General features: G+C 42.5%; 1 pseudogene; it reads left to right on the forward strand.

Moving 5' to 3' along the window:
- Nucleotides 1-12892, forward strand: part of LOC139536777 (rho guanine nucleotide exchange factor 15-like) — a 29099-nt pseudogene that overhangs the window by 14912 nt on the left and 1295 nt on the right.

The raw sequence follows: 12892 nt of genomic DNA on the forward strand, positions 1-12892 counted from the left end.
TGACACTCCATCATTACTTTAAGACATGAAGGTCAGTCAGTACTGAACATTTTAAGAAATTTGAATCTTTCTTCAAGTGCAGCAAAAACCATCAAGCGCTATGATGAAACTGGCTCTCGTGAGGACCGCCACAGGAAAGGAAGACCCAGAGTTACCTCTGCTGCAGAAGATAGGTTCATTAGAGTTATCAGCCTCAGAAATTGGCAATTAACTGCACCTCAGATTGGACCTCCGAGTTCAAGTAACAGACACATCTCAACAGAAGAATAGAGAGTGATGGAGTGCTGCATCAGATGACCTGGCCTTCACAATCACCCGACCTCAACCCAATTGAGATGTTTTGGGAGAGTTGGACCGCAGAGTGACGGGAAAGCAGCCAACAAGTGCTCAGCAAATGTGGGAACTCCTTCAAGACTGTTGGAAAAGCATTCGAAGTGACTAACTCACGAAGCTGGTTGAGAGAATGCAAAGCTGTCATCAAGGCAAAGGCTAGTTTGAAGAATCTAAAATATATTTTGATTTGGGCACTGACAGATATAGCTCCTAAGCAACCTAAGCAACTTTGCAGTATTTTTTTTTTGTGTGTTATTTCTTACATTATTAGACCAGAAAATGTTTTGTGTTATTACATACGGCCGGTAACCAGCATTACGACCAGGAATACGACTTTCCCGAATTGGATCTTTTGTTCGTACCTCCCAGGGCAATTTAACTTATTCCAGAGGCTACTCCAAAACACCGCCGGCGGAGAAGAGGTTTTTGCAGTGGACTTCTAGTCTGACTCTGGAAGCGTGCACACCATCCACCGCTTCAGAGTATATTACTTGCTAATGTTCAGTCTCTGGATAATAAAGTAGATGAGCTCAGGGCGAGGATCTCCTTCCAGAGAGACATCAGGGATTGTAACATACTTTGTTTCACGGGAAACATGGCTCTCTCTCTCAGGATATACTGTCCCCGTCCATTCAGCCAGCTGGGTTCTCAGTACATCGTGCAGACAGGAAAAAAGAACTCTCCGGGAAGAAGAAAGCTGGAGGTGTATGTTTCATGATTAACTAATCATGGTGCGATTGTCATAACATACAGAAAATCAAGTCCTTTTGTTCACCCAACCTAGAATACCTCATGTAAATGACATCCCAAGAGAATTCTCTTCAGTTATAGTCACAGCCGTGTATATTCCCCCTCAAGCCAATACCATGACGGCCCTCAAAGAACTACGCTGGACTTCATGCAAACCACATATCCTGAGGCCGCATTAATTATAGCTGGGGATTTTAACAAAGCAATTTGAGGAAAACGCTACCGAAGTTCTACCAACACATTGAATGTAGTACTCGTGCTGAAAAAACATTGGACCACTGCTACTCAACTTTTAGAAATGCCTATAAGGCCTTCCCTCGCCCTCCCTTCGGCAAATGTGATCACGACTTCATTTTGCTCCTCCCTTCCTATAGGCAGAAACTCAAACAGAAAGTCCCCGTCCTAAGGTTTATTCAATGCTGGTCTGACCTATCGGAATCCATGCTCAAAGATTGTTTTGATAATGCGGACAGGGATATGTTCCGGGTAGACTCTGAGAATAACATTGACGAATACAGTGACTGAGTTCATCAGGAAGTGTATAGGAGATGTCGTACCCACTGTGACTATTAAAACCTACCCAAACCAGAAACCGTGGATAGATGGCAGCATTCTCGCAAATCTGAAAGCACAAACCACCTTATTTAACCATGGCAAGGTGACTGGGAATATTACCAGTTACAGTGTAGTTATTCCCTCCGTAAGGCAATCAAACAGGCAAAACGTCAGTACAGAGGACAAAGTGGAGTCGCATTTCAATGGCTCAGACACTAGACGTATGTGGCATGGTCCATAGACAATCACGGACTAGAAAGGGAAAACCAGTCACATAGCGGACACCGATGTCTTGCTCCCAGACAAGCCAAACACCTTCTGCGCCCGCTTTGAGGATAACACGGTGCCACTGACAAGGCCCGCAACCAAGGACTGTCGGCTCTCCTTCTCTGTGGCCGACGTCAGTAAGACATTTAAGCAGGTTAACCCTCGCAAGGCTGCCGGCCCGGACGGCATCCCTAGCCGCGTCGTCAGAGCATGTGCAGACCAGCTAGGTGGAGTGTACAGATATATTCAATCTCTCCCTATCCCAGTCTGCTGTCCCCACTTGCTTCAAGATGTCCACCATTGTTCCTGTATCCAAGAAAGCAAAGGTAACTGAACTAAATGACTATCGCCACGTAGCACTCACTTCTGTCATAATGAAGTGCTTTGAGAAGCTAGTTAAGGATCATATCACCTCTACCTTACCTGACACCTACACCCACTTCAATTTGCTTACCGCCCCAATAGATACACAGATGACGCAATCGTCATCACATTGCACACTGCCTTATCCCATCTGGACAAGAGGAATACCTATGTAAGAATGCTGTTCATTGACTATAGCTCACCATTCAACCCCATAGTACCCTCCAAGCTCATCATTAAGCTCGGGGCCCTGGGTCTGAACCCCGCCCTGTGCAACTGGGTCCTGGACCTCCTGATGGCCGCCCCCAGGTGGTGAAGGTAGGAAACAACACCTCCACTTTGCTGATCCTCAACACTGGGGTGAAGTGTGCGTGCTCAGCCCCCTCCTGTACTCCCTGTTCACCCATGACTGCGTGGCAACACACGCCTCCAACTCAATCATCAAGTTTTCAGATGACAACAGTATTAGGACTGATTACCAACAATGATGAGAAAGCCTACAGGGAGGAGGTGAGGGCCCTGGGAGGTGAGGGCCCTAATCTCTTACTCAACGTCAACAAAACAAAGGAACTGATCGTGGACTTCAGGAAACAGCAGAGGGAGCACGCCCCTATCCACATCAACGGGACCGCAGTGGAGACGGTGGAAAGCTTCAAGTTCCTCGGCGTACACATCACTGACATGCTGAAATGGTCCACCCACAAAGACAGCGCCTCTTCAACCTCAGGAGGCTGAAGAAATGTGGCTTGGCCCCTAAAACCTTCACAGATGTACAATTGAGAGCATCCTGTTGGGCTGTATCATCACCTGGTACGGCAACTGCACCGCCCGCAACCGCAGAGCTCTCGAGGGTGGTGCGGTCTGTGCAACGCATCACCGGGGGCAAACTGCCTGCCCTCCAGGACACCTACAGCACCCGATGTCACAGAAAGGCCAAAAAGATCATCAAGGACATCAACCACCCGAGCCACTGCCTGTTCACCCTGCTATCATCCAGAAGGCGAGGTCAATACAGGTGCATCAAAGCTGGGACCGAGAGACTGAAAAACAGCTTCTATCTCAAGGCCATTAGACTGTTAAATAGCCATCACTAGCCGGCTTCCACCCAGTTATGCAACCCTGCACCTTAGAGACCGCTGCTCTATATATATAGACTTGGAATCAGTGGAACACTAGTCACTTTAATAATGTTTACATACATTTCTCATCTCATATGTATTCTATTCTACTGTATTTTAGTCAATGCCACTCCGACATTGCTCAATCTAATGTTGATATATTTCTTAATTCCATTATTTTACATTTAGATATGTGTGTATTGTTGTGAATTCTTAGATACTACTGCATTTCGCCATACCTTCAATAACATCTGCTAAATATGTTTATGTGACCAGTAAAATGTCATTTGATTTGACTTTCTGGTTACTACATGATTCCATATGTGTGATTTCATAGTTTTGATGTCTTCACTTTTTTAATACAATGTAGAAAATAGTAAAAATAAAGAAAAACCCTTGAATGAGAAGGTGTGTCCAAACTTTTGACTGTTGTGTTATTACCACACTGGAGTTCCACAAACTCAAGGTATGTTCATATACATGTCATTACCACACTGGAGTTCCACAACTCAAGGTATGTTTATACTTTGACAGATTTCCCAACACACTGTGTGGCCTCAGGCCCCTACTCCACCACTACCACATATCTACAGTACTAAATGTATAGTGCGTATGTTATCCTGTGTGTGTGTAAGTATGCATGTGTCTGTCTGTGCCAATGTTTGTGTTGCTTCACAGTCCCCGCTGTTCCACAAGGTGTTTTTTATCTGTTCTTTAGATCTAATTTTACTGCTTAAGTCAGTTACTTGATGTGGAAGAGAGTTCCATGTAGTCATGGCTCTATGTTGTACTGTGTGCCTGCCATAGTCTGTTCTGGACTTGGGGACTTTGAAGAGATCTCTTGTGGCATGTCTTGTGGGGTATGCATGGGTGGCCGAGCTGTGTGCCAGTAGTTTAGACAGACAGCTCGGTGCATTCAACATGTCAATACCTCTCATCAATAAAAGTAGTGATGAAGTCAATCTCTCCTCTACTTTCAGCAAGGAGAGATTGACATGCATATTATTAATATTAGCTCTTTGTGTACATCCAAGGGCCAGCCGTGCTGCCCTGTTCTGAGCCAATTTCAATTTTTTTGTGGCACCTGACCACACGACTGAACAGTAGTCAAGGTGCGACAAAACTAGGGCCTGTAGGACCTGCCTTGTTGATAGTTTTGTTAAGAAGGCAGAGCATTGCTTTATTATAGACAGACTTCTTCCCATCTTAGCTACTACTGCATCAATATGTTTTGACCATGACAGTTTACAATCTAGGGTTACTCCAAGCAGTTTAGTCATCTCAACTTGTTCAATTTCCACATTATTTGTTAAAAGATTTAGATGAGGTTTAGGGTTTAGTGAGTGTTTTGTTCCAAATACAATGCTTTAAGTTTTAGAAATATTTAGGGCTATCTCATTCCTTGCCACCCACTCTGAAACTACCTCCAGCTCTTTGTTGAGTGAACACAGTCATTTCAGTTGCTGTAGTAGCTGACGTGTATAGTGTTAAGTCATCCGCATACATAGACACTCTGGCTTTACTCAAAGTCAGTGACATGTCGTTAGTAAAAATTGAAAAAAGCAATGGGCCTAAACAGCTACCCTGGGGAATTCCTGATTCTAACTGGATTATATTTGAGAGGCTTCCATTAAAGAACACCCTCAGTGTTCTGTTAGACAATTAACTCTGTATCCAAATTATAGCAGGGGATGTAATGCCTTAACACAAGTTTTTCCTGCAGCAGAATATGATCGTTAATGTCAAAAGCTGCACTGAAGTCTAACAAGACAGCCCCCCCAATAATTTTATCATCAATTTCTCTCAGCCAATCATCATTCATTTGTGTAAGTGCTGTGCTTCTTGAGTGTCCTTACCTATTAGCATGCTGAAATTCTGTTGTCAATTTGTTTACTGTGAAATAGCATTGTATCTGGTCAAACACAATTTTTTCCAGAAGTTTACTAAGGGTTTGGTAACAGGCTGATTGGTCGGCTATTTGAGCCAGTAAAGGGGGCTTTACTATTCTTGGGCAGCAGAATGACTTTAGCTTCCCTCCAGGCCTGAGGGCACATGCTCTCTAGTAGACTTAAATTGAAGATGTGGCAAATAGGAGTGGCGTCTGCTATTATCCTCAGTAATTTTCCATCCAGATTGTCAGACCCCGGTGGCTTGTCATTGTTGATAGACAACAATAATTTTTTCACCTCTTCTACACTGACTTTACGAAATTCAAAAGTACAATTCTTGTCTTTCATAAGTTGGTCCTATGTACTTGGATGTGTAGTGTCAGCGTTTGTTGCTGGCATGTCATCCCTAAGTTTGCTTATCTTGCCAATGAAAAAGTCATTAAAGTAGTTTGCAATATCAGTGGGCTTTGTGATGAATGATTCAATGAATGAAAGAGCTGAGTTAGCTTTTTTCCCAAATTTTTTATTTAAGGTGCCCCAAAGCTATTTACTATCATTATTTATATAATTTATCTTTGTTTCATAGTGTAGTTTATTTTTCGTTTAGTCACATGATTTATTAATTTGCAGTACGTTTGCCAATCAGTTGGGGTGCCACACTTAATTGCCATACCTCTTGCCTCATCCCTCTCAACCATAACATTCTTCAATTCCTCATCAATCCAAGGGGATTTAGCAGTTTTTACAGTCATTTTCTTAATGGGTGCTTGATTATTAGTAACTGGAACAAGTAGTTTCATAAATGCGTCAAGTGCAGCGTCTGGTTGCTCCTCATCACACACCACAGACCAGCAAATATTCTTTACATCATCAACATATGAATCACAACAAAACTTATTGTATGACCTCTGAGATGTGTCTGTTACTTGAACTCTGTGAGGTGCAATCTGAGGTGCAGTTAATGCCGATTTCTGAGGCTGGTAACTAACTTATCCTCTGCAGCAGAGGTAACTCTGGATCTTCCTTTCTGTGGCGGTCCTCATGAGAGCCAGTTTCATCATAGCACTTGATGGTTTTTGTGACTGCACTTGAAGAAACTGAAATATTCCGTATTGACTGACCTTCGTGTCTTAAAGTAATGGACTGTTGTTTCTCTTTGCTTATTTGAGATGTTCTTGCCATAATATGGACTTGGTCTTTTACCAAATAGGGCTATCTTCTGTATGCCACCCCTACCTTGTCACAACACAACTGATTGGCTCAAATGCATTAAGAAGGAAAGAAATTCCACAAATGAACTTTTAACAAGGCACACCTGTTAATTGAAATGCATTCCAAGTGATTACCTCATGAAACTGGTTGAGAGAATGCCAAGATTGTGCAAAATTGTCTTTAAGACAAAGGTGGCTACTTTGAAGAATCTCAAATATTAAATATATTTTGATTTGTTTAAAAAAATGGTTTCCTACATGATTTCATATGTGTGATTTCATAGTTTATGTCTCCACTATTATTGTACAATGTAGAAAATAGTAAAAATAAAGAAAAGTCCTGGAATGAGTAGGTGTGTCCAAACTTGTGACTGGTACTGTATGTGTTATGGCTTTTGAACCTCAGATAGCTATGAATCCAAGATATGGCAATCTACTAGAACACAGGTGATTTTCGTTAATTGAAGCTGCTCTAATGTTACACATGTAAAGTGTGGTGTACCGCAGGGCAGCTCTCCAGGCTCTTTACTCTTTTTACCAATGACCTGCCACTGGCATTAAACAAAGCCTGTGTGTCTATGGATTCTTATGATTCAACCCTATAATTTTCAGTAACCACTGCTAGTGAATTCACTGCAACCCTTAACAAAGAGTTGCAGTCAGTTTTAGAATGGGGGGGCAGTAGTTAACCGTTCCTGAACATCTCTAAAACTAAGAGCATTGTATTTGGTACAAATCATTCGCTAAGTTCTAGACCTCGTAATGAAATGTGTGGCTCCTCAGGTTGAGGAGACTAAATTACTTGGTGTTACCTTAGATTGTAAACGGCCATCGTCAAAATATATTGATTCTATGACTGTAAAGATAGGGAGAGGTCTATCAGTGATAAACAGATGCTTTGTGGATCGTGGTGTCAAAAAAAATCGTCATACAAATCGTCAGTCCTCGGTTGCAACACTCACTACGGAGTTCCAAACTGCCTCTGGAAGCAACTTCAGCACAAGAACGGTTTGTCGGGAGCTTCATGAAATGCGTTTCCATGGGCAAGCAGCCGCACACAAGCCTAAGATCACTATGCGCAATGCCAAATGTTGGCTGGAGTGGTGTAAAGTTCACCGCAGTTAGACTCTGGAGCAGTGGAAGCATGTTCAAATCTGGGTTTGGCGGATGCCAGGAGAACGCTACCTGCCCGAATACATAGTGCCAACTGCAAAGTTGTGGTTTTTCACAATTCTGTGCTTTGTGGCAACAGTTTCCTGTTTCAGATGACAATGCCCCCGTGCATAAAGCGAGGTTAGTACAGAAAGGCTTTGTCGAGATTGGTGTGGATGAACTTGTATGACCTTCACAGAGCCCTGACCTCAACCCCATCGAACACTTTTGGGATGAATTGCAATGCTGACTGCGAGATAGGCCTCATCGCATCGCGCAAAATATCAGTGCCCGACCTCACTAATGCTCGTGGCTGAATGGAAGCAAGTCCCTGCAGTAATGTTCCAACATCTAGTGGAAAGCCTTCCCAGAAGAGTGGAGGCTGGTATAGCAAAGGGGGGACCAACTCCATATTAATGCCTGTGATTTTGGAATGAGATGCTTGACAAGCAGTGTCCACATACTTCATTTCGTGTATCTTGAAAGACTGTTTGCAAGAAGGACTAAGGTAACACCAACATATTTTAGGGAACGGTATTGAGGTGACCAATAATGGTTGTAATTGAGATGAATGAATGAGATGTTTGACTAGCAAACGCCCACACACCTTTGTTCATGTAGTTATCGTGTCTTTGCCATCATTAAAGTGAAGACTTACTTTATCAAATCAATTCTCTAATTATTATTACGTGATTCAACTAATCATGTAAATGTAATTAACTAGGAAGTTAGGGCACCAAGGAAAATCTTCAGATTACAGTTACAATTTTCCTAAAATAACTCCAGATATTTTAATATCTTATCAATTTGTCTTCTAATTAATGAATTATTCTTTACCTCACGTTATTCTCATTCCAAACGTCGTAAATTGTTGGTTATCTGCACAAACCCAGCCTTTACTATGAATCATCCATACACCAATTGTCTTATTCATTTATTTTCTAACTAACTAAATAATCACAGACATGCATAAACAAACAAACAGTAGATATGGTTACAAGGAAATGATAGGGGAGGTTCCCTAGTGGGCTAAGCCGATATGACGGCTTGGTGGACAAAGGGAAGTGGGTGTGGACTGAGAAGTGCGGGAATTACAAAAGAGTCACTACACAGTTGATAATTACATTAATTGAAATGATAATCCTTTGCACATGAACGCTCACTCATTCAGGAATAATTGCAATCAATATATATTTACACCCAGTGTGTCGTCGTGATCTCTGTTGGAATCGTCAGTCCCTATGTTGGAAGTTTCAGCCGAGGGTCTCTCTTTTCTTCCCTGAAGTATTTCGTGATTAGAATGGATACTTCAGAGTACCATTCAGAAATGTTCTCATGGAATAGGTGTTTCGGCGGTTGACGGTCTTCGCATCCCAGGTTAACAATTTCTAGCTGCATACTAGTAATTAGTATCTAAGATTTGCTCTTATTCTGTCGGGTTCGATAGTCTCAGAGTTTAACCATTTCCACCCGTGTAGCCAATGCTCCGTGTGTTATGGCTAGGAATTCAACAACCATTACAACAGCTTACACTGAGGTTTTTGTGGTCTCTACTCAAACCTTTGCCACCTCAGCTGACCGAGGTACGGGTATTTCTTCAGGTGGGGTTTTTATTCGTAACAGTAGAAAAGAGCTGTTCCATGATGCCAGATCATGTCTGTGCTCATGGGGGCGGGCCAATGACTTAGTTAAACTCACATATCATTACACAAATAGTTTAGAGTAAATCTTTACTCATTCATTTTATACAATAATTAGGCGTAAACCTCATAATGGAGGCACCAATATAAACAGAGTTATGGTAATGTGGCTGTATTGTCTTTTATGAGGTCACAAAAATGAAACAAAACGGACCGGGTCGTAGCTGGCTTCTCCACCGACCGTTTACACATTCTCCAAAACATGGATTTTGTTCAGTTCTCAAGTTGTGATGTAGAAGAAGTTTGTTCTACCGTGAAACCCTCTCTCTCTATACTGCATGGCCGCAACAGTAGCCGCAACAGTACTCTGTAGGGATAGCACAATGGTGTAGCCCGGAGGAGAGCTAGCTTCCATCCTCCTCTTGGTACACTGACTTCAATACAAAACCTAGGAGGCTCTTGGTTCTCATCCCCTTCCATAGACTTACACAGTAATTATAACTTCCGGTCCTTCAACCTATCAGAGCTCTTACAGCATGAACTGACATGTTGTCCAGTACTGAAAGCATAAACTACAGCTAGCTAGCACTGCAGTGCATAAAATGTGGTGAGTACTTGGCTCAAAGAGAGAGAAAGACAATAGTTGAACAGTTTTGAACAAATTAATTTCTTCCAAAATTAAGAAGCAAATGACACTTTTTCACTTACTTAGCTAGCAAATGCAGCTAGCTAGTTTAGCCTACTGAAACACCCTGCTTAAAACAGAGGGATGCTATGTTAGCTACAGTAGCTCGCTATGACTTTCCAACACAACACTGGAACTCTTCTAAGTCAAGGTAAGCTTTTGCTATTACAAATGTATTTGCCGGTGTGACTGCACAATAACGTTACTGCGTGATTGTAGTAGGTTTACTAATGCGTTAGTTCTATTAGCTATGCTGACTATGACTTTATTTAGCTAATATGGTGACAACAATGTAGACTGTGTGCAGCTTTTTGGCTTGGAAACATTTTTTCGCCTAGTCACATAGAGCTGATGGGTTGTGCATTGAAGTCCACACATGAAGGGAAGAGGTGAGAGGAGAGCCAGGAATAGGAATTTTTACCTCATCTTTCAGGGGTTCGATCTAGCAACCTTTCGGTTACGTGGCTGCTATGAAAGTGAACTGTGTTCAGGTGTTATCAGGGGGTGTATTCATTCCATTGATTCTGTTAAAACGTTTCTCTAACTGAAGCAAACAGAACAAAAACAGGGATAAACACCTGAATTTTTCCAATAAAAACTAGTTTGCAACGGTTGGACTAATGATTACCGTCTGTCACCTCAAATGTCTCTCGACCTGTGTGCACCTACGTTGTAAACTTTCAATCATAGGCTAGGTTGTAGCAACCTTATGATGGGTATAGGGATCATTTTAGTATTATGTAGTAGCCTAAACCTATTGATGTTACATTGAACTGGGTGAATGGAATATGAATGAGAGTAATCCAATGTGCTGTAATAGAAATAAGGCCGTTCCAAAAATTTTTTCTCCATAACTGGTGAAAATGCCCTTAAGATGCTTTTGGGAAATCGGTCCCCAGTTGGTCAAAAGACAAATGAGTGAGAGAAAAAATTTCATAATTGGGCTGCTTGTGTAAACGAAGGATTTGTGACAACTGCAGAAAAGGTCTTTATAAATGATTGATTGGATGAAGCTCACTGATTGAGACCCTGCCTCTCCCCCATGTCCACATGCAGGCTGTTCCCATTGTCTCGAAGGCTCGCATCCTGGAGAAGAGAGGAGAGCTATATGAGCTATCAAAGGGGGCCTCCCTCTTCAGTGCTCGTCTCAAACTCACCCCCATCTACCTCTTCCTCTTCAATGACCTACTCATCATCACATGCAAAAAGAGGCAAGCAAAAGGACATACTCCACATACTGACCAACCGTTACAATGTTTTCTGACCATTTAAGTAAATGCGTTGTGGGCAATTGGTTGTCATAATATTTCAACCTTGTTTTGCCTGCTGGGTGGTGAATATGCAAGTTGAGTATAGTTTCTCTCCCCCTTTCCTTTCCAGCTCAGAGCGCTATATGGTGACAGACCACACCCACCGCTCCCTGGTGCAGGTCCAGCCCACAGGGTTTGGGGCTGGAGCGGAGGACCCAGGGCCCAAGTTGGAGCACTCCTTCTGTCTGCTACTGCTGGAGAACCACCGAGGCCTGGCCTGTGAACACCTGCTGAAGGCCCATTCAGAGTGAGAGAAAACACACACACACAGCCTCCCAACCAACCACCTCTCAGATAATGCACTATACACGAAAGAGTAAAGACAAAAATGCATTCCACAGTGTTGTACCAAGTTTCTACTCTCTCTCTCTCTCTAGGTCAGATATGCACAGGTGGATGGCAGCATTCCCTTCTATAAATGACCCAAACAGAAAGAAGGAAGAGGTGATTTATGAGGACTGGGGTGAGTAAAAAGATGTGACTGACCCAGTTATAAAATATTAACATTATTAGTTAGATGCACATACTTCCCTGAAGTGAAATTGTAGCTTTAACCTTTTATGGGATTAAAGATTGTCCCCAGGTGCAGTGTGTGGAACAATACGTTGCCCAGCAGGCTGATGAGCTCACCATGGAGCCTGCTGACATCATCAACGTGCTACGCAAGACCCATGAGGGTAGGTGGAACAAACAAGGAAATATACTTTCAGTACAAAATTCCTACTGAATTGTCAAGCATCTTGATTGGAAGACTTACTGTTCATCCGGAAAGTATTCAGACCCCTTGACATTTTCCCCCTCAATTACATTACAGCCATATTCTAAATTGGATTTTGTTTTTTTTCCCCTCAATACCCCATAATGACAATGCAAACCCGTTTTATTTTTTATTGTTTGGAAATTCATCAAAGAAACAATACCTTATCTACATAAGTATTCAGACCCTTTGCCATGAGACTGAAAATTTAGCTCAGGTGCATCCTGTTTCCATTGATCATCCTTGAGATGTTTCTACAACTTTGTCGTCCATCTGTGGTAAATTCAATTGATTGGACATGATTTGGAAAGGCACACCTGTCTATACAAATGTCGCACAGTTGACAGTGCATGTCAGAGCAAAAACCAAGCTATGAGTTCGAAGGAATTGTCTGAGACAAGATTGTGTCTAGGCACAGATCTGGGGGAAGGGTACCAAACAGTTTCTTCAGCATTGAAGGTCCAAAAGAACACAGTGGACTCCCTCATTTTTAAATGGAAGAAGTTTGGAACCACCAAGACTTTCTACAGCTGGCCGCAGTGCCAGACTGAGCAATGCGGGGAGAAGGGCTTTGGTCAGGAAGTTGACCAAGAAACCCCTATGGTCACTGACAGAGCTCCAGAGTTCTTCTGTGGAGATGGGATAACCTACCAGAAGGACAACCATCTCTGCAGCACTCCACCAATCAGGCCTTTATGGTAGAAGTGGCTTCCGTCTGGCCACTCTAAGTAAAAAGGCACATGACAGCCAGGTTGGAGTTTACCAAAAGGCACCTAAATGAATCTCAGACCAAGAGAAACAAGATTCTCTGGTCTGATGAAAACAAGATTGAACTCTTTGGCATGAATGCCAAGCTTCACGT

Source organism: Salvelinus alpinus, chromosome 13 (genome assembly GCF_045679555.1).
Source record: "Salvelinus alpinus chromosome 13, SLU_Salpinus.1, whole genome shotgun sequence".
In the NCBI taxonomy this organism is placed as follows: Eukaryota; Metazoa; Chordata; class Actinopteri; order Salmoniformes; family Salmonidae; genus Salvelinus; species Salvelinus alpinus.